Below are 25,012 nucleotides of genomic sequence, written 5' to 3'. Positions count from 1 at the left end.
TGGCCAGCCTCCTCATCCCTTTACCCCTTACCTGCAGTCCATAGCCACATGGAAAGGAGTAAATACCTAAGCATAATCAGGGTTCAGTGAGCAGGGAAGAAGGGGAAACTGGATTTTGGACAAGTTGCCAACACTGCCCATTATGGCACCCATTCCCATTTTGGTATTAGTAACCCACTTTTTCTTTGGGAAACTATGCATCTTCTCAAACTGTCCTTATGATTTGAGCGAGGCTCCAGTAAGAGCAGCCTGACCGTATTGCAAGCCTTTGACCACTGTGGTTGGTTCAGGGATGGGCACATGACATAGGCCATGAGAGCTAAAAGGATTATATAGAAATAGAATCTCTTTCTACTGGTATTGCCAAGCCTGGAGCTGCTGATAGTCATCTTGTCACCACATCCAAAAAGAAAGCCAACATAAAGGAAAGCAGATCTATGACTTGGAGGGAGAGAGAGAAAGATTCCATATGTCATTATTACACATCTTGATCCAACCAGACTGGAAGCCAGCATACTCCTGGGCTTATCAGTTATATAAGCCAATAAATTTCCTTTCTGCTTAAGCCAATTTGAGATGGGTTTCTGTCACCTGCAACCAAAAGAGTTCGAACTGATACAGCTGGACCTTAGAGTGCTTTTATATTTTCCCAACAACTCAGGAAGGCTTAAGTACCATAATTCTTAGCCTAATACAGTGGGATGAGGCAAAAACGGTAACACGAAAACTCCATGGAAAAATCAAAGGGTTAATCGTGATTTTAAAAAAACTCTGTGAACCCTAATATATTTTACTTTTTTATGCCAGTCTTACCTAACCAGTCTGTTTCCTTTCCACATGTGAAAAATGGTGACCACAATACTAAAACTTTCAAATCATTCCACCCAAAGATCAGGCAAGGAATTCTGAGCACACATTTTAAAGCAGCTTCAGTTCCTCAAGAGATGCAGCTAGATGTGCTCTTTGTCTTCTCCTGTACTGTGTTTCTATCCATCATCTAACCCAGCCAGTAACAAGTACTGTTGGTAGACTCTTGAACATATGGCTTACATAACTTTTTAAAAAGCAAACTCATACAAGAAAGAGACTTTGAAGGCCACATCTGGGCATCTCAAGAAAGCAGTCCCAAAAGGAAGTCAGAAGCCTCAAATGAACAAAATGGGTGTTTGAGTCCAGAGACAATGATTTGGTTTTCTATGTTTATTTTAGTCATCCGTTTGGCATTGGGACGGAGGTCACTCTCCCAGTTCTGCACTGCAGCATCTTGCCTGGGGTTAGCAAAGAAAAGTGAGACAAATAGAAGCTGAGTCAGCACGACCCACATGGCAACTGTGACAAGAGAAATGTGACATGAAGCAGCATTTCACACAGCTGCACATCTCACATTTTCTCTTTGAACCTAAAAGTTGGAATTTTAGGGGTTTTCTTTCTTTTTTTCTTTAAGATGACAGATTTCTCTTTTCCTTTGTCTCCTGCAATTTCTGGGTTCTGTGTGTGTGTGTGTGTGTGTGTGTGTGCGCGTGCGTGCGCGCGCGCCCCACCTTGGCTTGAGGCGGTGGTGTGACCCAGCCCTGTGGCTGAACCACACAAGGACTACTCCATGGCCAGTCAGTTCCCAGCGGAAAAGACTTAACAGCTATAATCCTATAATCTTTTCTTCAAACAATGACTCTATTTCACTTGAAGTAGTTGAAATGAATGGCTTTCGTCATTTAGAATCTGGGCACATATGGATGAATTTAAAAAAAAATCAAACCATCAAAATAGCAAAGAATATTTCTTGTTTTGAGGACAAATGGGATTTCATCATATCAAACACATGTTGGAGAGCTTGGCTTATTCTTACTTCCTCATCCTTCTGAAGTTGACAAAGATAGCTGAGCTACTACTCTGCCTCATGCCCATCGGATGAGGAAGGCAGTACTGCGTGGGACTATCTGTGGAGTAAGTTCTAGCCATATGGCATTTTAAAGATTTGACAAACAGAAAACAAAGCTTCAGCAGGTGGCTGTATAAGATTGCTAGTAATTTATTTTTAATTATCATAAAAACAATAACTTTAACAAATAAATTTAGGTTTGTTTTTGTTTTTATTTTTTTAAAGACGGTGTGTCCAAACTTTCTTCTGGAGACTACAAATCCAAAGCCCAAACCCAGAGAAAGTCACCCTCCCCTGGATAAAAAAGAAGCTTCATGACTCAACTTTTTACTGGAATTTCAGACTTCTAGAGTGATCTAAGGAATAAATTGATTTTGTACCCCAGGGAGATCTTTGGAAGATGGAAAACATCTTTTGGTTCCTCTTCTTCATTAGTTCCTACATAATCCGTCACCACATCTAATGGAGTCCACTTCCTAAACGGTTGTTGGTTTGCTCCTCTACAGCCCCATTTGTTCAAGGCCCTATCATTTCTCATCTGAATGACTGCAAAAGTCTCTTAACTGACTTCCTTCCCCAGTCTTCCACCCTGCCACAAGAATGGTTTTCGATATTGTATTCTCTACTGTCCCTCTTTTGCTTGAATTATTATCAGTGACTCCAAGTTGCATCCATTATAGAACACATACATACATTCTTCTTGTCCAGCCAGCCTTGTTCCTCCTGCCTCAGCTCCCCACTCTCCCCCACTTGCTGCTCCAAGATCCTGAATTACTTGGGAGCTTTCTTCCTCTCTCATAGGAGCCTTCCTCTCATCTGAGCCTTTCCATTTGCTGTTCCCTCCCCCAGGAACCCCCTCTGTCACTTTGTAGCTCATTAAATGACTGCTGCTGGAATTTCAAAACGTAGCTGAAATGCCAATGCCTTTCCAACATCTTTTTTGGCTTCTCATCTGCTTCTGCGTAAGAAGTCTTTGCTATTGCTCCCTGTGTTTACTTCCATTGTAGCACTTATCTTCTTAGTAGTACCTTTGTCTTGTCTTACACACTAGTATGGGAAGGGCTGGTTTGTCTTACACACTAGTCTGGGAAGGGCTGTTTCTTTTCCTTCTATATCCCTATTATCTACCATGATTCTTGGCTTATTGTTGGTGCTCAAATGTTGAATGAGTAAATGATGTGGAAGATGGGGAATTGGCTTGGTTATATAAAGTTTAAATAATTTGTGGTTGTTTTTAATTAGGAATGGCACTGACATCTTTAGGTCACTGTTTAAGTCTATTCAGTTGGACATTTTTGGTTAAGTTTTTAAAAGCTTTGAAATGTATCTTGGGTCTCTGCTTCAGTCAACTGTAGCTGCACTAAATTACATATTCAACACAGAACACTGTAAGCAAACACATAAATTCACCATATGCAGCCAATAAAAGGTGTTGGAAGCAGAGGGAAAAGTTACTGATAAAATGTGACAAGGTTTTAAAACAGGGGCAATATTGTCCATTTAAATTGCAGAGACCTTACTCACAGTCACCGGCAAACAAAGGAATAAAGTACAGATTTGTTTTGGAGTATTTGGGGGCTAGAAATAGTCATTGTACTCCCTGTACCTGAGTCATCATCTAGAAACACTAATTATCAAACTTTATGCCCTACAGCCCCCAACCTTATTTTCATATCCTAGTAGAGCTGGTTTCCTTCCTATTTCCTACATTCATTATCTTCAGTGCAGTCTTCATGCTCTTGCTCATATATCCCTCAGTTTTCTATCTTCTATCCTTTGTCTAATCAACCTAAGTTCTTATCTGTTCTTTATTCTCAGACTAAATACTACCACCTTCAAGGAAACCTCCCCCAACTATTCTGGCCCATAGGAATGGTACCTTTTCTGATCTTCCACAGCACTCATGTTGCCCCTCTCATATCCTGATTCCATTGGTTCCCATACTGGCTGGGATCTATAACTCATTGACACCTGTCCCACATCCCTCATATCTTCCCTTTCTACCTGGTGCAAGTGACCTCCATGGTCAGCCACTATAATCTCTCCCTTGAATACATTTCAACTCTATTTATGATACTTGCTTAGCAAAACCCCAATCCAGGTATAGCACTCTCTGCCTATGGTACAACTGCACTCACATAGCTGAGTGTGACTAGAAAATGTCACCTTTTAATTTAAATATGTGAACTCGTCTCATTTAAATACGTGAACACTAACCGTGAATGGTTTTTAATACTGCCTGGCAATCCTTTTATATTTCCTTATCACATTCACTGTCCCGTTCTCCTAGACAACTATATCATGCCATGTGAGTATATATTGGCCTGTTCTCCAGTTATTCAAGGAAACTGGTGTTTGCAAGGCTGTATGTAACTGGAGGGTAGGAGACCATTGTCAGAAGCCCCTTTTATATTCTTAATGATGCTAACTAAGCACAGGAGCAGTGTCCTGCAAATGGACCAAGGTCCTTGAAAAGCTCCCCATCCCACCCTCAGGCAAAAAATTCTAAGAGGCTCAGAAGTTCAGCTAAGTGTAGAAGGCCTAGAGCTATTTGAAATTGCCCCTTACAGAGAATATTGATGATGAGGGTGACAGGAGAGAGAAAAATGAGAGTCCTTTATATTCACTGGAAGTTGCCATCAAGGAGGCAAAAAAGCTAATTGTCTGAACAACTGACCATAGATTCAGACTGCCTGGATTTGAATCCCCACGCCATTACTAACCAGCCCTGTGATGTTGGGAATATTATTAATTGATCTTCACATCTATTTCCTCTTTCGCAAATGAGAATAAAAGTAGTATTTCACTGACAAAGTTTAGAAGGTTTCAATGAGATACGCATGTCAAGCACTAGCACATATAGCTAAATGTCAAATAACTATTAGCTATTATTTTTAGGAATCAGGGTGTGGCTGAACAGTTTTGCTTGAGCTTCTCCAGCTTAAAAGGCAACATCAGTCCTCTCATTCTGGTTAGCGTGAGCTTTAGTATATTACGCAGCATTAAGTTTTTGATCCTGAGACCCTAGACACTTTGTTAAGCTCTCTGATGCTAGCTTTGTCACTGTCACCCTGCTCATGGACCTTCAGTTCAAGGGGCCTTCAGGCCATATTGGAGCTATTCAGCTCCTCATGTCAGACCTGGGTCGTTCAGTTAGTACCACTGGCAGCTGGCCTGGGTGACAATAAAACTTGATGATATGAATTAGATTCTGAAGAAAGATATAGGCAGTTGGCCCTACTCTGGCTGTGGTGGAAATTTATAGAACTGCCCCTACTTTACATTATGGTGATTTGTATTCTAGACGTACATACAACTTCTGGAGTGCGGAGAAGACTTCTACAATGGACCAGTCAAAACCCTGGCAGGTGACACAGATGGTAACCTGAGGCAAAAAGGGCTTTAATGCTGTTTGCATTCACTATACGATCATCATCTCTTTCATCTGATATATCCTCCTCTCAGTATCTATCAGTCTCTTATGAAGTTTTGTGCTAGGCGCAAAGGAGGATATAAGCCAAGGCAAGACATTGTCTGAACAACTGGCCATAGATTCTTCAAAAAGCTCACAGCCTGACTGGGGAAGAGACCCTCCAACACATGCACTCAAAGTTGGGGATACCGTGCGTAGTCAGGTATTAGGCTATGAGAGAGTAATACTTGGAGAAGAAAGCAGTCAGGAGCCCAGGAAACTGGCCTGGTTATTTGATGGTTCGTTCTATTTTGTGTGTTCTCTGAGCACTGCCGGAGAGCCCATGAGTTAATGCGTGTGTGTGCCTTCGGGGGACCGGGAGGATTACCAGCAGAGCCTCATCCATAATACTGTTATGTATCTGTTTAGAAGTTTGTTTGTGAATGTCTGCAAAATTTAATCTAAGTGTTTGATGTAGAGGTCTAATCCTCCGGTAAACACCTGCTAGGATAGCTTTTTGCTTTAAGAAGTAACACAGGGTTTCAAGGGTCTGTCAGTGTCACATGCATACCAAGTTCTTAACCATGTTCCTCAATGCCAGACACACATACAAATGCTAGACTATTCTATTACGTGTCCCAGCAAAAGCATACATTGATGATGTCATCACAAATTTAAGGGTAAACTCTAGCTCCAGCTCTGTGAGAAAATATACAGAGAACAGTTGTGTAAAAGAAGGGAGAGGAATGAGTGGGAACTGGCGACCCAAGGACACACCCACTGTCGTCCACATTTCCTTTTGCTGCTCTTCTCTGCTGTAGCCCTTAGAGCTGGCCTGAATGAGGTTGAGTAGTGTTCCGATATGACAAAGTCTCCAAAATCCCTGCCTAGGAGCAAAGTGAGGGAATGAGCTGTAGCTTGTACAAACTATTTCTTTAAATCATTCCTTCTTCCATTCAGTCACTGCCTCTCTAGTATCTTTAATGTTGAAATGTTGTATTTGTTTGGGCAAAGATGGAAGGAACAAGTGACAACAATAATTAAAAATGAACTGTAGGGAGAGGAAGTAATGAGACACATTGTCCTTACAACAGCATTCCTAAAAAACATGCCTGGGCTAGAGCTTCTGACTGAAGTCACTCATTTTAGGAGGTTCCCCCCCTTCCTATTAACTCTCCCAGGATCTGATGTAAACCAGTCCACACCAGATTTTATGAGATTTCTTTAAGAAAAAAAAACAAAAACAAAAAACAAAAACCAAACCTTCCTCTCTTCAACAAAAATTTTCCTAGAATTTAATACTGGATGAGGGAAAAGACAGTGACCTGATTAACATTATTATATTTTCGCAAGAATCTGAGATCTGCATCCGGTTTGCATTAATTTAGGGTGGTTAATAATTATGATTTAACACTTAATGTTAAAGTCACATCCCAGCAGTTACTAGTCCTAATTACATCAAATGCAGATACTAATAATACTAGTTAATGTTTCAAGCTCTTACTATGTGCTAGTCACGTGCTGAGCAAGGAACTGTAATTGTATTGCTGTTAGTATAAGTGAGCAGCAGCTTTTAACTATAGTTGAGTTAGGACTGGTTGTGAATCAGCTAATCAAGAGAGTTGATTAACGTGGAGAATCACCAAAAAATGTTGCATATATATCCTAAAACATTCTGTTTTGATTAAAACATAGAAACTCATATTCATCTGCCCATCTTTTGATGTTTACCAATATCTTTTCTTTTAGTATAGGTCTGCTGAGTGGAGTTTTGGAGGGTATTTTTGTTTTGTTTATTTACCTTTCATAAACAGCACCCATAATTAACGGTTTAGAGTTCCACATTTAGTTTCTTTAAAGAGTAGCAAGACTGTCAATATACTTGGGAAGCATTTTAAATGCAGAATCCGTCTAGATTTTTAAGATTGTTCCACAATCTTTTACAGTCATCCAATTCACATGACAATTACTTTCCTTTTCTTTCTTTTAATTTGCTTTTTTAAAAAAATTCCAGTATAATTAATGTACAGTGTTATATTAGTTTAAGGTGTACAATACAGTGATGCAATAATTCTGTCTATTTCTCAGTGCTCATCACAGTAAATGTACTCTCAATCCCCTTCACCTCTTCCACTCATTCCTCCACCTGTCTCCCTTCTGGGAACCATCAGTTTGTTCTCTTACAGTTAAGAGTCTGTTTTTTGGGTTTGTCTCTTTCTTTCCCTTTGTTCATTTGTTTTGTTTCTCAAATTCCACATATGAATGAAATCGTATGGTATTTGTCTTTCTCTGACTGGCTTATTTCACTTAGCATTAGGATTAGATCTGTTTGTGTTGCAAATTTGGCGACATTTCATTCCTTTTAATGGCAGAATAATATTCCACTCTGTATATATATCAGATCTTCTTTATGCATTCATCTATCGATGGACATATGGGCTGCTTCCACAATTTAGCTATTACAAATAATGTTGCAATAAACATAAGGGTGCATATATCTTTTTGAATTAGTGTTTTTGTAATCTTTGGATAAATACCCAGTAGTGTGATTATTGGATCATAGGGTAGTACTATTTTTAATTTTTTGAGGAACTCCACACTGTTTCCCACAGTAGCTGCACCTGTTTGCATTACCACCAACAGTGTGCACAAGGGTTCCTTTTTCTTCACATCCTCACCAACGCTTGTTGTTTCTTGTGTTTGATTTTAGCCATCCTGACAGGTGGTGTCTCATTGTAGTTTCAGTTTGCATTTCCCCGATGATGGGTGATGTTAGGCATCTTTTCATGCATCCGTTGGCCACCTGTCTGGCTTATTTGGAGAAATGTCTATTCATGTCTTCTGCCCATTTTTAACTGGATTATTTGGGTTTTTTGGTGTTAAGTTGTACAAGTTCTTTATATAGTTTGGATACTAACCTCCTTATCAGATGTATCATTTGAAAATATCTTCTCCCATTCAGTAGGTTGTCTTTTAGTTGTGTTGATATTTTCCTGTGCTGTGCAGAAGGCTCTTATTTTGATGTAGTCCAAATAGTTTATTTCTGCTTTTGTATCCCTTGCCTGAGGAAACATAGCTAGAAAAATGTTGTACAGCTGATGTTGGAGAAGTTACTGCCTATGTTTTCTTCTAGGAGTTTTATGGTTTCAGGTGTCATATTTAGGTCTTTAACCCATTTTAAGCTTATTTTTGTGTATGGTGTAAGAAAATGGTCCAGTTTCATTCTTTCACATGTAGCTGCCCAGTTTTCCCAACATCATTTGTTGAAGAGACTGTTTTTTCCCCAATGTATATTCTTGTTTCCTTTGTCATAGATTAATTAACAATATAAGTGTGGGTTTATTTCTGCACTCTCTATTCTATTCTATTGATCTTTGTGTCTATTTTTGTGTCAGTACCATATGGTTTTGAATACTATAGCTTTGCGGTATAAATGAAATCTGGGTTTGTGCTATCTCCAGTTATGTTCTTCTTTTTCCAGATTGCTTTAGCTATTTGGGGTCTTTTATAGTTCCATACAAATTTTAGTATTATTTGTTCTAGGTCTGTGAAAAATGCTGTCGATATTTTGGTAGGGTTTGCATTAAATTTGTAGATTGCTTTGGATGGTATAAACATTTTAACAATATTTGTTCTCTCAATCCATGAGCATGGAATAGCTTTCTATCTTTTGTGTCATCTTCAATTTCTTTCTTTAATTCTTTTCATTTTTTATAGTTTTCAGAATACAGGTCTTTCCTTCCTTGGTTATTCCTAGATTTATTATTATGTATTATATAAAATATATATAAAATATATAATATATAAATATATATAATATATAAATACATATATATAATATATATAATATATAAATATTATGTTTATATTTTTGGTGCAATGTTAAATGGGATTGTTTTCTTAATTTCTCTTTCTGGTACTTCATTATTTGTGTATAGAAATGTGGTTGCCTGGATGGCTCAGTCAGTTAAGCATTTGCCTTCAGCTCAGGTCATGACCCCAGGGCCCTGGGATCAAGCCCCATGTTGGACTCCCTGCTCAGTGGGGAACCTGCTTCTCCCTCTTCCTCTGCAGCTTCCCCTGCTTGTGCTGTCTCTCTCTCTTTCTCTCTGTGTCAAATAAATAAATAAATAAATAAATAAATAAATAAATAAATAAAATCTAAAAAAAATGCAATGTATTTCTGTATACTGATTTTGTATCCTGCAACTTTACTGGGTTCATTTATCAGTTCTAGTAGGTTTTTGGTGGAGTCTTTAGGGTTTTCTATGTATAGTATCACGTCATCTGCAAATAGTGAAAGTTTTACTTCTTCCATACCAATATGAATGCCATTTCTTTTTGTCTGATTGCCGTGGCAAGGACTTCTAGAACTATGTTGAATAAAAGTAGAGAGAGTGGACATCTTTATTTTGTTCCTGATCTTAGGGGGAAAGCTCTCAGTTTTTCCCCATTGAGTATGATGTTCATTGTGGGTTTTTCACATACGGTCTTTATTATGTTGAAGTATGTTTCCTTTAAACCTACTTTGTTGAGGGTTTTTATCATGAATGGATGTTGTACTTTGTCAAATGCTTTTTCTGCATCCATTGAAATGATCGTATGCTTTTTACCCATTCTCTTACTGATGAAATGTATCAAATTGATTGATTTGTGAATATTGAACCACCCTTGCATCCCAGTAATAAGTCCCACTTGATTGTGGTGAATGACTTTTTTAATGTACTGTTGAATTCAGTTTGCTAATATTTTGTTGAGGGTTTTTGCATCTATGTTCATCAGAAATATTGACCTGTAGCTCTCTTTTTTTTGCGGTGTCTTCATCTGGTTTTGGTATCAGGGTAATTCTGGCCTCATAGAATGAATTTGGAAGATTTCCTTCCTCTTCTATTTTTTGGAATAGTTTGAAAATAATAGGTTTCTTCTTTCTTTAAATGTTTGGTAGAATTGACCTGTGAAGCCATCTGGTCCTAGACTTCTGTTTGTTGGGAGTTTTTGATTACTGATTGAATTTCATCTCTGGTAATCAGTCTGTTCAAATTTTCGATTTCTTCCTGACTCAGTTTTGAGAGGTTATATGTTTCTAAGAACATATCTATTTTGGGCGCCTGGGTGGCTCAGTCATTAAGCATCTGCCTTCAGCTCAGGTCATGATTCCCAGGGTCCTGGGATCGAGCCCCATATCAGGCTCCCTGCTCGACAGGAAGCCTGCATCTCCCTCTCCCACTCCCCCTGCTTGTGTTCTGTCTCACTGTGTCTCTCTCTGTCAAGTACATAAATAAAAATCTTTAAAAAAAAACATATCTATTTCTTCTAGGCTGTCCAATTAGTTGGCATATAATTTTTCATGATATTCTCTTATAATCATTTGCATTTCTGTGGTGGCAGTTGTTATTTCTCTTCTTTCATTTCTGCTTTTGTTTACTGGAGTCTTCTCTTCTCTCTCCTCTCACGCTGTCTCTCCCCCGCCCCTCTGTCTTGATGAGTCTGGCTAGAGGTTTATCAGTTTTGTTGATCTTTTCCAAGAACCAGCTCCTGGTTTCATTGATCTGTTCTCCTGTTTTGTTTTTTTAGTTTCTATTTTATTTCTGCTCTCATCTTTATATTTCCTTCTTTCTGCTGGTTTGGGGTTTTGTTTGTTGTTCTTTTTCTAGATCCTTTAGGTGTAAGGTTAAATTGTTTATTTGAGAGTTTTCTTGTTTCTTGAGGTAGGCCTGTATTGCTATAAGATTCCCTCTTAGAAGAGCTTTTGCCTCATCCCAAAGATTTTGGTCCATTGAATTTCATTTTCATTTGTCTCCATGTGTTTTTTTATTTCCCCTTTGATTTCTTGGTTGACCTATTTATTGTTTAATAACGTGTTATTTAATCTTTATATCTTTATGTTCTTTCCAGATTTTTTTCTAGTGGTTGGTTTCTAGTTTTATAGTGTTGTGGTTAGAAAAGATGCATGGTATGACTTAGCTCTTTTTTAATTCATTGAGACTTGTTTTGTGGCCTAATAGGAGATCTATTCTGGAGAATGTTCTATGTGCACTTAAAAAAATGTATATTCTGCTGTTTTAGGATAGAATGTTCTGAATATATCTATTAAATCCATCTGGTCCAGTGTGTCCTTAAAGCCACTGATTCTGTGTTGATTTTCTGTTTGGATGATCTACCATTGATGTAACTGGGATGTTAAAGTCCCCTACTATTATTATATTACTATCAATTACTTTCTTTATGTTTGTTATTAGCTGCTTTATGCACGTGTGCTCCCATTTAACTGCATAAGTATTTATAACTGTTATATCTTCTTGTTGGCTTGTTCCCTTTATGATCATATAGTGTCCTTTGTCTCTTATTATAGTCTTTGTTTTTAAGTGTCTTTTGTCCAATATAAGTGTTGCTTTCCTGGTTTTCTTTTCACTTCCTTTTGCATAATAAATTCTTTTCCATCTCTTCACTTTTGGTCTGAAATAAGTCTCTTGTAGGCAGCATGTAGATGAGTCAGTCTGCAACACCTCTGTTTGCCTGTTGTGGGCAGGGTTTTGTCCCCTGGGCCAGTCTGGCGTGTCCTTGTGCTTGAGATGGGTCAGACCAGGTGTTTGGCAGAGATGTAGTAGCATGGAACTCCATGTTCCCTTCCCCATATTGTTCCCTGAGAGGTTTTAGTTGGTGGGGCCTGCAGTCAGACCAGATGTCTGCCTCCACTCCACTGCTGGGGCTGCAGTTGAACTTGTATATATGGTTATCTTCCCCTCTCCCTGGGACAGAAGTCACTTTGGAGTGGTGTTGACAACTGTCAGAGCGGCTTGCATACTGCTACACTATGGTATCACTTTGGGTGGACTCCTGCTGAAGGTATATTGGAGGGAGTGGTTCTGCAAGAGAACATGGGAGTGGGCTGGGCCATTAGCAAGCTAGGTGGAGATAGCTGGCACTGCATTGGTTCCTGCAGGTGTCTATGTATCTAGGGTGGGGGCTACGGGGGGGAGGTGCAATTGTGCCCACCAGGTCTTTTGTTCTTGGACAAGACTCCTAAAGATTCCTGCCCCACCAATACACATTCTGAGATTAGTAAACAAATCTTCCCATATACCCCAGGCATTTTTCAAACTGTTGCTTCTATGCTATATCTCAGTGGGTTGTTTATTATGCTGTCTCTTCAAGAGTGGGGACTCAGTTTCCTGTTGCGCTCTAGCTCTTCCAGAGCTGAGCCTGCTGATTTTTAAAGTTCCAAGTGTTGAACCCCACTGATTATAAAGACTTGTGAAGGTAAGCCCCTCTGGGTTTCAGAGCCAAATGTTATGGGGATTCGTCTTCCCAGTGTGGGTCCCCTGTGCCTGGTATGCCTGGTGTGGGATTTTTTCCTTTCCCTTCTTTGTGCTTTCAGTGTCCCTCACTCACAGAGAGTCTTGTGGGTCACTTTGGTTCCTGACCATGTCTCTGGCCTTCCTACGCTTTTTGATATGGCCTGTCCTATACATTTAGCTGTGGAGAGTCTGTTCTGCCACTGTTCAGGGCATTTTCTGGGTTATTTACATCAGTGTGGTTATTTTCTACGTGTATCTGTGGGATGAGATGAGCTTTGGTTCCTCCTACTCGGCCATCTTCCCAGGAAGTCCCCCACATAACAATTACTTTTCAATGTTTGCTTTTTCTGAGATTTTTCAAAAGCATTCAACTTGATTTTTATAAGTTTACATGCATTTTTATCTCCTTAATTAAATTAACTAATTACAATTACAAGTACAACAGTCATAAACAGGTTTGGGAATAAACACAATGACTTATTAAGAATTACAATTTAGCTAGTGGGAGCAGAAGTGTACATGCATACAGGAGAGTAGATTGCTTGCTTCAGTCAATAATTCTGCAGTTATCCCAAGATCATTGAGAAGGCCAATTATTTAACTTCTCTAAGCCTTAGTTTCTTCATCTTCAAAATGAGGGAAGTTGTTCCTACTTATAGGATTGCTACTGGGATCAATAAAATAATTTATGTAATATTGGCACATGGAAGGAGCTCAATAAATAGTTCTTTAGAGAAAAATAAGGGCCAATGAATTTCTCCCCTTTGTTCATCACTGTAATTAAAACAGAACTATTTTTCCTGCCTGAAATGCCATTCCTCTGTCATGGTTCAGCTTATTCCTAATTCCTACCTAGAGCTTCATTTGGCTGTGTTATTCCATATTGATTCTTCCCTTTTAAATAATTTATCATATATACCACATATTTTGCAGTTCAATTCAATAAATATCAAATTCTTACCATACACAAGACTGTAGTCATAATTTTAAGAGATATAATGAAGAATAAGACACAGATCTGTCTTTAACAATTTCTTGTCTAATTAGTGATATAAAAGTTGTACACAGTTGGACTTCATTAAAATTAAAAATATCAGTCAAAAGATGACATAAGTGTATAAAAAGGCAAGTCACACACACACACACACACACACACACACACACACACATACACACACAAAGCAAGCCACAGACTGGGGATAAGTCTTTCATAGAATATATATCTGACAAGATTTATACCCAGAATATATAAAGAGTTCCTACAAATCATTGAGGAAAATAAAGACTTGACTGGGTACTTCACAAAAGAGGATATATCCAGTAAAAGTGTGCTTCATATCCTTAGTCATCAAGGAAATTTAAATTAAAATCACAATGTGATACCACTTTATATCCATCAGAATGGGTAATAAAATATTTAACTGAATATTTAATTGTTGAGGATATTAAGCTACTAGAGCTCTCTTTCACTGCTAATCAGGGTATAAATTGGTATAATATCTACTACATCCGAACAAACACTTACCCTATTACGTATCAGTTCTACTCCAGATATATCAATATATATAAATATATATCAAATATATGCACCAAAACATATGTACAAGAATGCTCATAGCAGCATTATTCATAAGATCCCCAAACTAGAAACCACCTAAATGTCCCATTGAAAGAAGAGTGGATAAATTGTGATGTATTCATATAATAAAATGTAACACAGCAATGAAAATTAACTATTGCTACACCTAGAAACAGGGATGAATTTTAAGAATGTAATATTGAGTAAAAGAAGGCAGACATAAAAAAAAATCCAAACTGTATGATTTCATTCCATAAAGTATAAAAACAGTTAAAACTAATCTATGGTGATAGAAGTCAGAATAATGGTTACCTTTGCAAGTAATGACAACGAAGGGAATTAAAGGAAGCTTCTGGGTTGCTGTGATATTGATCTGCATGTTTGTAATATAGGTGTTTTAGTTAGTAAAAGAATCATCAAGCTATTTACTTAAAACTTGTGCACTTTTCTGTATGTATGTATATATCAGTAAGAATCTTTATCAAAAATGGAAAAGAATTAGCTCTTCAGGGGGAAAAAAAAAGATGAGCACAAGCAAAATGTGAGAAATGCCACAAAAAGATGGTTAAGTGAAATGCTATAGAGTTACAGATACTATATCAGGATAGACAAAATCATGGAAGGTGGATTTTTTAGTTTGTCTGGGAAAGACAAGGATGAAGCATGAGAGGGCAAGAGAAGAATATTTCCACAGGGAGGGAATCGCAAGCATGAAGGTATAGTATATGCACAAGGAACAACAAATATTCCAAGTTGACTGGAGTATCACAAGAAGGACAGCAATGGGAATGAAAAGCCTGGAAAAATAGGGTATAATTCCACTGGGTCAGGCCTTGACCAGCATCTGGTTCAGGAATATGCATTCTGTTCAATAGGAAATAGAGAGCCCCTGAAAAGTTTTAAGCAGGTTACACCTTTGTATGATCAAACAAATGGTAGTGGGAGGGAAATGTAGGAGCAGAGGAAGAAGAAGCCAGCAATCCGTTAGGAGTCTGTCTCAAATGGACTTAAATCTTAGGACTTGAACTAAGTTAGAGGCAGTAAGCACAGAAAGGAGAGGTTGACTGCAGATGTTGACATAGAAAGAGACTTGATAGAATTTGCAAAACAACTGGACATTGGAGCAGGGAAGACAGAGCTATCAAAAACAGATACCCATACAGTCTGTCCAGCAGGATAATGGTGTATTCACTGTAAGAAAACTTTAAACTATTAAATCTTATTTCCTAATGTTCTGTCTCAAGCTTCGTATTTTCTAAGAACAGAGTGTATGGTATAAATTTTGGTACCCCAACTCTTAACCTGATGCCTTGAATATAAAAGTATTCATAAAGATATTTGGTTTTGATTGTTATCATGACAGGGACAGCATGTGGCCAAGACTTCCCCTGACTGCTTCCAGGTAGACTCTAAGTTTGGCTTTGCTTTCAGTTTTAGCATTGCCAAATACAATAGTGCTCTGGCCCTATAAACTAGTTGAGCAGGAAAGAATTTCCAAAAACAATCCAAGAGTCATCACATGTCAAACATCCTTGGGTTTAATTCCAAAAGACATCTGGATATATGAGTCAGGATTGTTCCCCCAAAACGTTCTTTTTTCAACCAACATTTATTAAATATCTTCTATGTGTCAGGTTCTTAAGTAACCCTCAAGATTTGTAAAACCCTTTTTAAGTGACTTCATGGGGTTTCACATTTTAGACATCAGAAACAAAGATGTGGATGGGTACCATTAATGACACTTGTTTGGCAGAATATGCTTAAGTAACCATATGTTCACGCCCCAGGGACAATTTAAATTTGTCCCACAGTCATCTTGGTTCACTGTTTTGTAAATATAATCCTTAGGCTTTTTATTATTTTCTTGAACTAGCTTCAGCACCTGGGCTGTTCATGAAGCCATAAACTGACCTTCTAAAATAACCTCTGAAAAGCAGTGTTGGGTATTAGGTCTACACAACAACCTTGAATTGTTTCCTAAACAATTACTGAAAGACTGGTTTTTGTTTTCTTTGGATCTTATGGCTAGACCAGTGTTGTCCTAAAACATTCTGCACTGATGGCAATGTTCATTTTGAGCTGACTAAACAATAGCCAGTAGCCATTTGACATGTAGCAGGGGTGACTAAGGAACTAAACTTTAATTTTATTTCAATTTAATTATATTTGATTTAAATTTTAAATAGCCACACGTGGCTAGTGACTACCACGTTGGACAGCTCAGTCCAGCCTGGGTGTTTATAGTTAGCCCTCTCAAGAGTGCCCAACCATCCTGGAACAGTATAGCTTAATATGGAGTAAATATTCTGTACGGAAAATGCTGAGCTTTTGTGTTTAGTATTTTGCTGAAGTTTCTCAGGAACCTAGAGGGATAATAAGAACTTCTGTGTAGTTAATTGATTGGACTCCACAAATCCAATTTATTGGCCATTTCCTAATGGACCTGGACCCACTACTAGTAAAATGGTTCTTGTTTTGGGGAAGCCCACAAACTAATAGAAACAAATAAGCAGATAATATCAGTTCAGTGTGGAAAAGTGGTAGAGGGAACACAGAAGAGTACTTCACTAAAGGCTTCCTGGTCAATCCTGAACTGAATCTTGAAGGCTCAGTATGAGTAAGCCAGGCAAATGGGCAGGGGGTAAAGATGGAAAAAGAAGGGTATTCAAGTCCAAGGGTGAAGCGTGGGCAAAACCCAGTGCTGAGATCTACACATTTTGTTGCTGCAAGGAAAAGTACAAGGAAAAGAATGGCAGGCAATGAGGCTGGAAAGGTAGACAGGGACCCAAATCAAAGGGGCTGATTCATTCAACAAATATTCATTGAAGACCTGCTTTGTATCAGACACTATTTGAAGCTAAGTTCTGGGAACAGAGATGAACACATTACTTGTCCTCATAGAGTCCCATATCCATTAAGGGATACAGAAATATAAACAGGCAACTCTACAAAATTGTGAGATACTACGGTAGACTAAAAACTAAATGCTTTTGACACATAAGAGAGGTACATATCTAATGCTGGTGTTGGGAAAACCTTCCTCAGACATTCCCAAGAGTTAACAAAGGGTCAAAATCAAAAGGCAGAGGTTGTAACTCTCATTTGAAAGAGAGTTGGGCAACTGTCCTCAGTGGCAAGATTGTAAAGAACAAAAGGGTACACCCCAAACAACATTTCACTTAATTTTCACTTAGATATGTAATATATAAAAATTGCATTGCCTATTAATTCCTCTGGTATTTTGGATGTTTCAATTTCTCTGTGATAGACTATGGAATGAGAAAGGGATCTAGTATCTAATAGACAGTTGAGACTCTTGAAATAAAGTTCGTTTTAGGTATTGTCTCTTTATTTTCACCAAAATTGCTCTATGACTTATGATTATGTTTGAAAATTAAGCCACTAAGTTCTCTCATTTGTATATTGATTCAACCAATTTTCACTGAGAGCTTTTTTTGAATTTGAACTTTATGAGGGCAGAAACCATATCTTTCATCTCTTTTTCCCCAAGCATGGAATCCAGCATACAAAGAAGTTCAAATATTTGTCAAAAAAAAAAAATGAATGAATGAGTGAAAGAATGCCAGGCAGATACTAGATGTTACAAATAGGAGTTCAATATGATGGCTTCCATTGACAAGCTCATGGTCTGACCAGAGAATCAGAGATATAATATCCATCTAATATAAAGTTACATTTTCCAGAGTGTGTCTTATGAAACTATATCTAGTCTTGAGACATGGTTTAAGAAAAGATAAGTCTAGGGTCAATTAAGTATGTGGAAAGTCATGTGTAACATCTCTTCTTTTGTGGGTTTGCAATTCACACTAGGATATTAAAACGCCTGTGATAAAGAAACCTGTTTAGCCTACCATTTACCAAACTAATTTGATCTGTTCTTTTTGCATAGCATCCATTAACATGCCACAGAGCTAATGTTCTAAAGAGTACATTTTGGGCATTTCTGATAAAATGTGATAAACACTTTTCTATACTCTTCAGAAATATCATAAATATATTATAATGGTAACTGTTTTTATGAGTGCAATATATATTTAGCATGTAAAATGCAATCAAAGTAATTCACCATAGTAACAAATCAAAAAGAAAAACCATGTAATCATCTCACTATATGCAGATTAAGTATTTGACAGAATTCAACACATTTTCATGATAAAACCTCTTGGCAAACTAGAAAAAGAAAAGAACTTCTTTAACCTGATAAAAGGCATCTCTGGAAAACCTATAGCTAACATCATACTTGATGATGAAAGACCAAATGCTGATCTTGGTAATCATTCTATGATATATATACTTATGAAATCATCACATTTTACCCTTCAGATATATACAATTATGTTTTTCAATTATTCTTCAATACGTTTGGGGGAAAAAAGACTAAGTGCTTTCCACTAAGATCAGGAAGAAGACAAAGATGTCTGATCTCATCACTTCTATTCATCATTGCACTGAAGGTTCTAGCTAGTCAACAAGGAAAGTAAAAGAAATAAAAGGTATCCAAAATGGAAGGAAGAAGTAAAAATCTTTATTCATAGATGCCATGAACCTCTATGTCGAAAATCTGATGGAACCTACAAAAAAAACTATTAGAATTAATAAATGACTTTAGCAAGATTGTAGGATGTGAAATCAATATATAAAAATCAATTATATTTCTATATACTAGCAATAAAAAATCAGAAATTGAAATAAAAAATTGCTTATAATGATATCAAAATATAAAATACAGAAGGATAAATCTGACAAAGATGTGCAACTTATAGAACATTGCTGAGAGAAATTAGCAAAAATGGTAAATGGAGAGAGATACTACTCATATATTAAATAGTCAATATTTTAAAGATATCAATTCTCGGAGCACCTGGGTGGCTCAGTCGGTTAAGCATCTGCCTTTGGCTCTGGTCATGATCTCAGGGTCCTGGAATCGAGCCCTGCATCAGACTCCCTGTTCAGTGGGGAGTCTGCTTTTCCCTCTTGCTCATTCTCTCTCTCTCTCTCTCAAATAAATAAAAGAAATTAAAAAAATAAAGATCTCAGTTCTCCCCAGTTTGATCTATAGATTTGAGGCAATCTCAATCAAAATATCAGAATTTTTTGAAGAAATTGACAAGTTGATTCTAAAATTCAAAAAGAAATATAAAAGACCAAGAATAGCAACCTCCCTCCCTCACAAAAACTTTGTAAAACAGCAACAAACTCAGAGGACTTAATAATACCCAATTGCAAGACAACATGGTATTGACATAAAGATATTTGAATAGATCAATGAAACAGAGTATAGAATACAGAAATAGACTGACATACCTAGTCAATTGACCTTTGACAAAGATGCAAAGGTAGTTCAAAAGAGAAACAAGTCTTTTCAACAAATGGGGTTCTGGGATAACTGGAAACCCATATGCAAACAATCTACTTTATTATTTATGTATGTATGTATGTATGTATGTATGTATGTATTTATGGAAAGGGAGGGAGGGAGAGAGAGAAGGGGCAGAGGGAGATGGAGAAGGAGAGAGAGAACCCCAAGCAGGCTTCACGTCCAGCACGGAGCCTGACGTGGGCTTCGATCTCACAACCCTGAGATCATGACCTGAGTCAAAATCAAGAGTTGGACTCTTAACTGACTGAGCCATCCAGGTGTCCCCAAACAATCTACTTTAATCCATACTTCACACCACATACAAAAATATATTTGAAAGGGACCACAGGCCTAAGTGTACAACCTAAAACTGAAATTTCTAGAGAAACACATGGAAGAAAATCTTTGTGATCTTGAGTTAGGCAAAGGCTTCCTACATACAACACCAAAAGGAAAATATGATGAATGAGATTTCATCAGAATTAAGAATTTCTGCTCTTTGAAAGACACTGCTGAGAAAATTAAAAGATAAGCCGCAGGCTGCTAGAAAATATTCACAAATCAGAAATCTGAAAAGACTAAAATCCAGAATGTATAAGAGTATCTCAAAGTTCAGGGACACCTAGGTGGCTCAGTTGTTAAGCGCCTGCCTTCGGCTCAGGTCATGATCCCGGGGTCCTGGGATCAAGCCTCGCATCGGACTCCCTGCTCGACAGGAAGCCTGCTTCTCCCTCTCCCACTCCCCCTGCTTGTGTTCCTGCTCTTGCTGTGTCTTTCTCTCTGTGTCAAATAAATAAATAAAATATTAAAAAAAAGAGTATCTCAAAGTTCAATAGTAAGAAAACTCAATTTTTTAGGTGACTTAAAGGTGTGAACAGATACTTCATCAGAGAAAATATGTGGATGAGAAATACATGGATGATAAAAGATGCCCAACATAATTTTTCACTAGGGTAACATAAATTAAAACCACAGTGACATACCACAACATCCTTTTTAGAATGGCAAAAATTAAAAAGTTGATCATACCAAGTATTGTGAGGTTTTAGAGTGACTAGAAACTCTCAGACACTACTGATAGGAACTCTTACCCACCACACTGGAAAACAGTTTGACAGTTTCTTAAAAAGTCCATCTAGTTCAGAGAGATGGAGTCAACATACTTTTTCCTATTCCTTTCACTAAGTGCAGCTAAAACCTCTGGACATTATATATGAAACAAACATAATAACACTCTGAAAGGTAGAGAGAAAACAGACTGGCTAGGAATCTTGGACCTGATAAGGTGGTGAATTCCCTGAGTTGGTTGTTTGTTTTTTCCTACATATACCCCATTGGATGCTGAAGAAGGTTGTAACCCAGAAATGCCAATAGGGGCAGACCAAAAAAAAAAAAAGCCTCAAGAAAGGCCTGATCTAACCAAAGAACAAGAGAGGGGCTATCCTGGCAAGACAAAAAAATAAAAAAATAAAAAAATTTACATGATAATTGCTCTATTGCACAAACACCACAGTAGGGCCCATGCCAAGGAAAGGAAGACTGTGTGGGAAACCTAGACTTTACTCTTGCCAGGCTGTAGTGAAATAGCCAATGCCCTTGCTAGGGTGGGGTGTCAGAAGGCCAAATATAGAGCTGGGACTTTCATCTCTGCTGGGTAGTAAGGAGGTCCTTTCTTCCTCAGCAATATCAGTGGAGACCCCTCAGGGAGTCTGACTTCCGCACAGTAACAAGATACCCCTCTCCCTCTTCACTAGAGTGACATCCAGAGGAAGTCTGGAGAAAAGTTAGGACTTTCACCATAGCCCAGGTGCTAATGGGGTACCTCCTTGGTGTCAGTAGAGGCCACAGTGGAGAGCTGAAACTACTACCCCACCTAGCAGTAATAAAACTGAGTGTGGTACCTGGACTTCTACCTTCATCTGCTGGTAATGAGACATTACCTTCTTCCCTGCCCCTGCTGGATTAGTGTCAGAGGAAGTCAGCCGAAACAGAATATTTAAATAAGATCCAGGGTCTCCTAGTACCCCAAATATTCATATTTCAATGGAAAATCACTTGTCATATCAAGAACCAGGAAGATCTCAAGTTGAAAGAAAAAACACCTCAGTAGTTGCCAACGTTGAATTGAAATTGAGATGTTAGAATTATCTGACAAGGATTTTAAAGTATCCATTGTGAAAATGCTTCAATGAGCAATTGAAACAAATGAAAACGTAGCTTCTTTCTGAAGAATTAGAGAGGCTCAGCAAAGAAATAGAAGATATAAGGCAGAACCACATAGAAAATTTAGAACTAAAAAATACAATAAACAGAATCAAAATGCCTGTGGAGGAACTCGACAGCAAGCTAGAGGGGACAGAGGAATCAAGAAACCTGAATATAGAACAGTAGACGTCATCCAAACTGAACAACAGAGAGAGAATAGATTGAAATAAAAGGAGCTTTAGGAACCTATAGGATTATAACAGAGGAGCTAACATTCATGTCATTGGTATCTCAGAGGCAGAAGAGAAACAAGATGGGCTGAAAAATTACCCAAAGAAGTAGGGGTTGAAAACATCCCAAATTTAGCAAAAGATAAAAACCTACAGATTCACGAATCTTAGTGAATTCCAAACAGGATAAATTCCAGGACATCCATACTAAGATGTGGTAGGGTCAAACTGCTGAAAACTAAAGAGAAAACAAAAACAAAATCTTGTGCTGTCTGGTGGATTATAGGACTATGAGAGAATTTTGATATTTGTCTAACCCAAAAGGAAAAATGTAAAAGCATTATGCTTTGAGAACCTTTACATAAATCTCCAGATTCTCCTTCCAGGCTTCTGCTCTGGTTTCCAGGCATGTGATAGACACTGATCAGTGTTAATCATGACAAATAAAACTGTTCATCACAGGTGAGCACTTGCTCAGAAGTGGAGTTCTGTCTAAATAAGCGCATTCAAAAAGTCTTTTTTAATAATCTGTGCTTACCAGGGAAGGGATCAAAGACTTGGAACAGAACTGAGCCTACTTATTACATAACCCAATGCATATGAAATATCTTCCAAAACAGACCTTCTTCCTGTTAGTAATTGTTGGCATCATATTTCAGGCCACGTGAATTTCTACTATTGAAATATGAGCCATAAAAGCAGGCTTTTAAAAAATACAGTGATAACACTATGGTATACATGCTGAAGGCCGTAATTACTGGTTGCTTAACACTTATTGTGTAGGTAGAAACTGCTTTAAAAAGAGTATCATTAGAAATGTTGATTCTTTTTTTTCCCCTATCCCACCTCTGATATTGACAACAATCAGATAATTTAAATCCTCGGGGGAAAATTCTTGTTCTGTTACATGTTTTGGCTTTATCCATATGAAAAAGTTATAAAGGCTTTCCCTTCCTGAGGCTTTGGCTGGATTGCTTCAACTCTGAGAAGATGCTTAATCATGAATGGCTGTATCCAAATCCCATCGTTAATTCTGTGATTTTGCTGTGAGCAAAGGTGGGATTTTGTGGAACTGTCATGTTCTCTTTTTGCCCTTGAAAATGCTTCCAGGTTTTACCTCATTTACCTATAAAACATGGACTATGTCCATGACCTCCCATGCTTTATAGCTTGCAATGATAATAATAATACCATGTATTTTACATAGAGCATTATACATACATAGATATTTATTGTCTCCATACCCTTTAAAGCAGAGATTTTGCAATTTGCTCCAAGTAACACATTAAGTCAATGGCAGTGCCAAAATAAAGCTGGGATTTCTTCAATTTCTCTGTTTTGCTCTTACTGCAACCCTAATTTTGAAGACATTGCAAATAGGAATAAAGGAGAAAAAATGTAGTAGCTCACTGGACTGAGGTAACAGTGTTTTTCTAGTGACAAATAAACCTCTAGTGAGGAATAAATGCAAGGTCCTGCCCATTCTCCAGCTTCATCTCATGCATTCTCTCCAATTGCTTTCTCTACTCTAACCTCACTGGTCTTCTTTCCATACCTGCACCAGATCAAGCTCCTTCCCACTGCAGGACCTTCAAACAACTATTTGCTTCATGTGGATGCTCCTTTACTCCCTCAGCCTCCCTCACCTGACCTTTCAGGGTTTTGTTGACATGTCTCTAGTTCCCAATCTAAGTAAGAACCATGTCTCATTTAACTCGAGTTTTCCCCAAAACAGAGCTTTGGCTGGCAGCTCAATGCTATATGAGGTTTAAAGGTCTCTAAACAATACTCTATTTTTAATAAGTGCAATCTTGAACAGATGAGTCTGCTGATTCCTGGGATCTCCTATACCTTTGGGCCTCTCAGCCAGAACTAAAGCTCTAGCAAGTGGGTAGAACCAAGATCCACAAGTTCCACGATCCTTATAATTACCATACCTCATGTTGGTCCAGTGTTAAGCCTACCACATGAGCCAGTGGGTCATCTTCCATCTGCATGACATCCCAATCACCAAAAATCGTAGTCTTAGTAACTGTGATGCTTCTGCCTGTCAGTTTGTCAACACACTACCAGCAACAGGGCACTCGTTGCCATCTAATTGGTGAGTTGATTGAGCTCCAAGTCCACATTCTTATCCTTGGATCTCCCCCTGTCCAAAGCACAGTCTCGGATAAAGACTTGTATATGAATAAGGAGCAATGGCGTACTGATGAATGTTTAACAATCAGTTCTCCGGAAAAAACATATGTGTGCACGCATACATGTGCAAAAGTTTATTACACATTTTTATGGACATAAATAATGTACAGGAATCCCCCCTTATCTGTGGTTTTACTTTCCACAGTTTCAGTTACCTGCAGTCAACCATGGATGTAAGTAAACAATCCTCTTTCTGACTTATTGTCAGAGGGTTGCTAGTAGCCTAATGGTCCATCACAGTGCCCATGTCATTCACCTCACTTCCTCTCATCACGTGGACATTTTGGTGTCTCCCATCATCACAAGAAGAAGGATGAGTGCAGTACAATAAGACAGCTTGAGAGAGACCACAGTCTCATAACTTTTATTACAGTATATTGTCATAATTGTTCTATTTTATTATTGCTTACTCTCTTACTCTGCCTAATTTATAAATTAAACTTTATCACAGGTATATATGTATAGGAAAAAACAGTATATGTAGAGTTCAGTAATATCTGCAGTTTCTGGCATCCAGCGGGAGTCTTGGAGCATAGCCCCTGCAGATAAGGGAGGACTACTGTATAGGACAAAATTTCCAAATTATAATAAAATGTAAAGTGCTCTTTCTGGTAAATTCCATATAGCTTATTGATTTTCACAGAATATTTTCACTGATTTTTGCTGAAGTTTTATATCCATAAGCAACCTATGTTTGTGATTGACAAGAAAGTATAGTTGCAATATGAATGTTGTTTATTTATACTAATAAGTAGAATGAAAGGGAAACTGGGAAGGTGTGTGTCAGTTTCATTCATTCATAAATTATGTGAATGACTTTTTTGCCGAAT

Source organism: Callorhinus ursinus, unplaced genomic scaffold, assembly GCF_003265705.2.
Source record: "Callorhinus ursinus isolate GAN/ISIS: 27379988/994484 unplaced genomic scaffold, GSC_fseal_2.0 scaffold2, whole genome shotgun sequence".
Lineage (NCBI taxonomy): Eukaryota > Metazoa > Chordata > Mammalia > Carnivora > Otariidae > Callorhinus > Callorhinus ursinus.
This window is presented reverse-complemented; position numbering follows the sequence as displayed.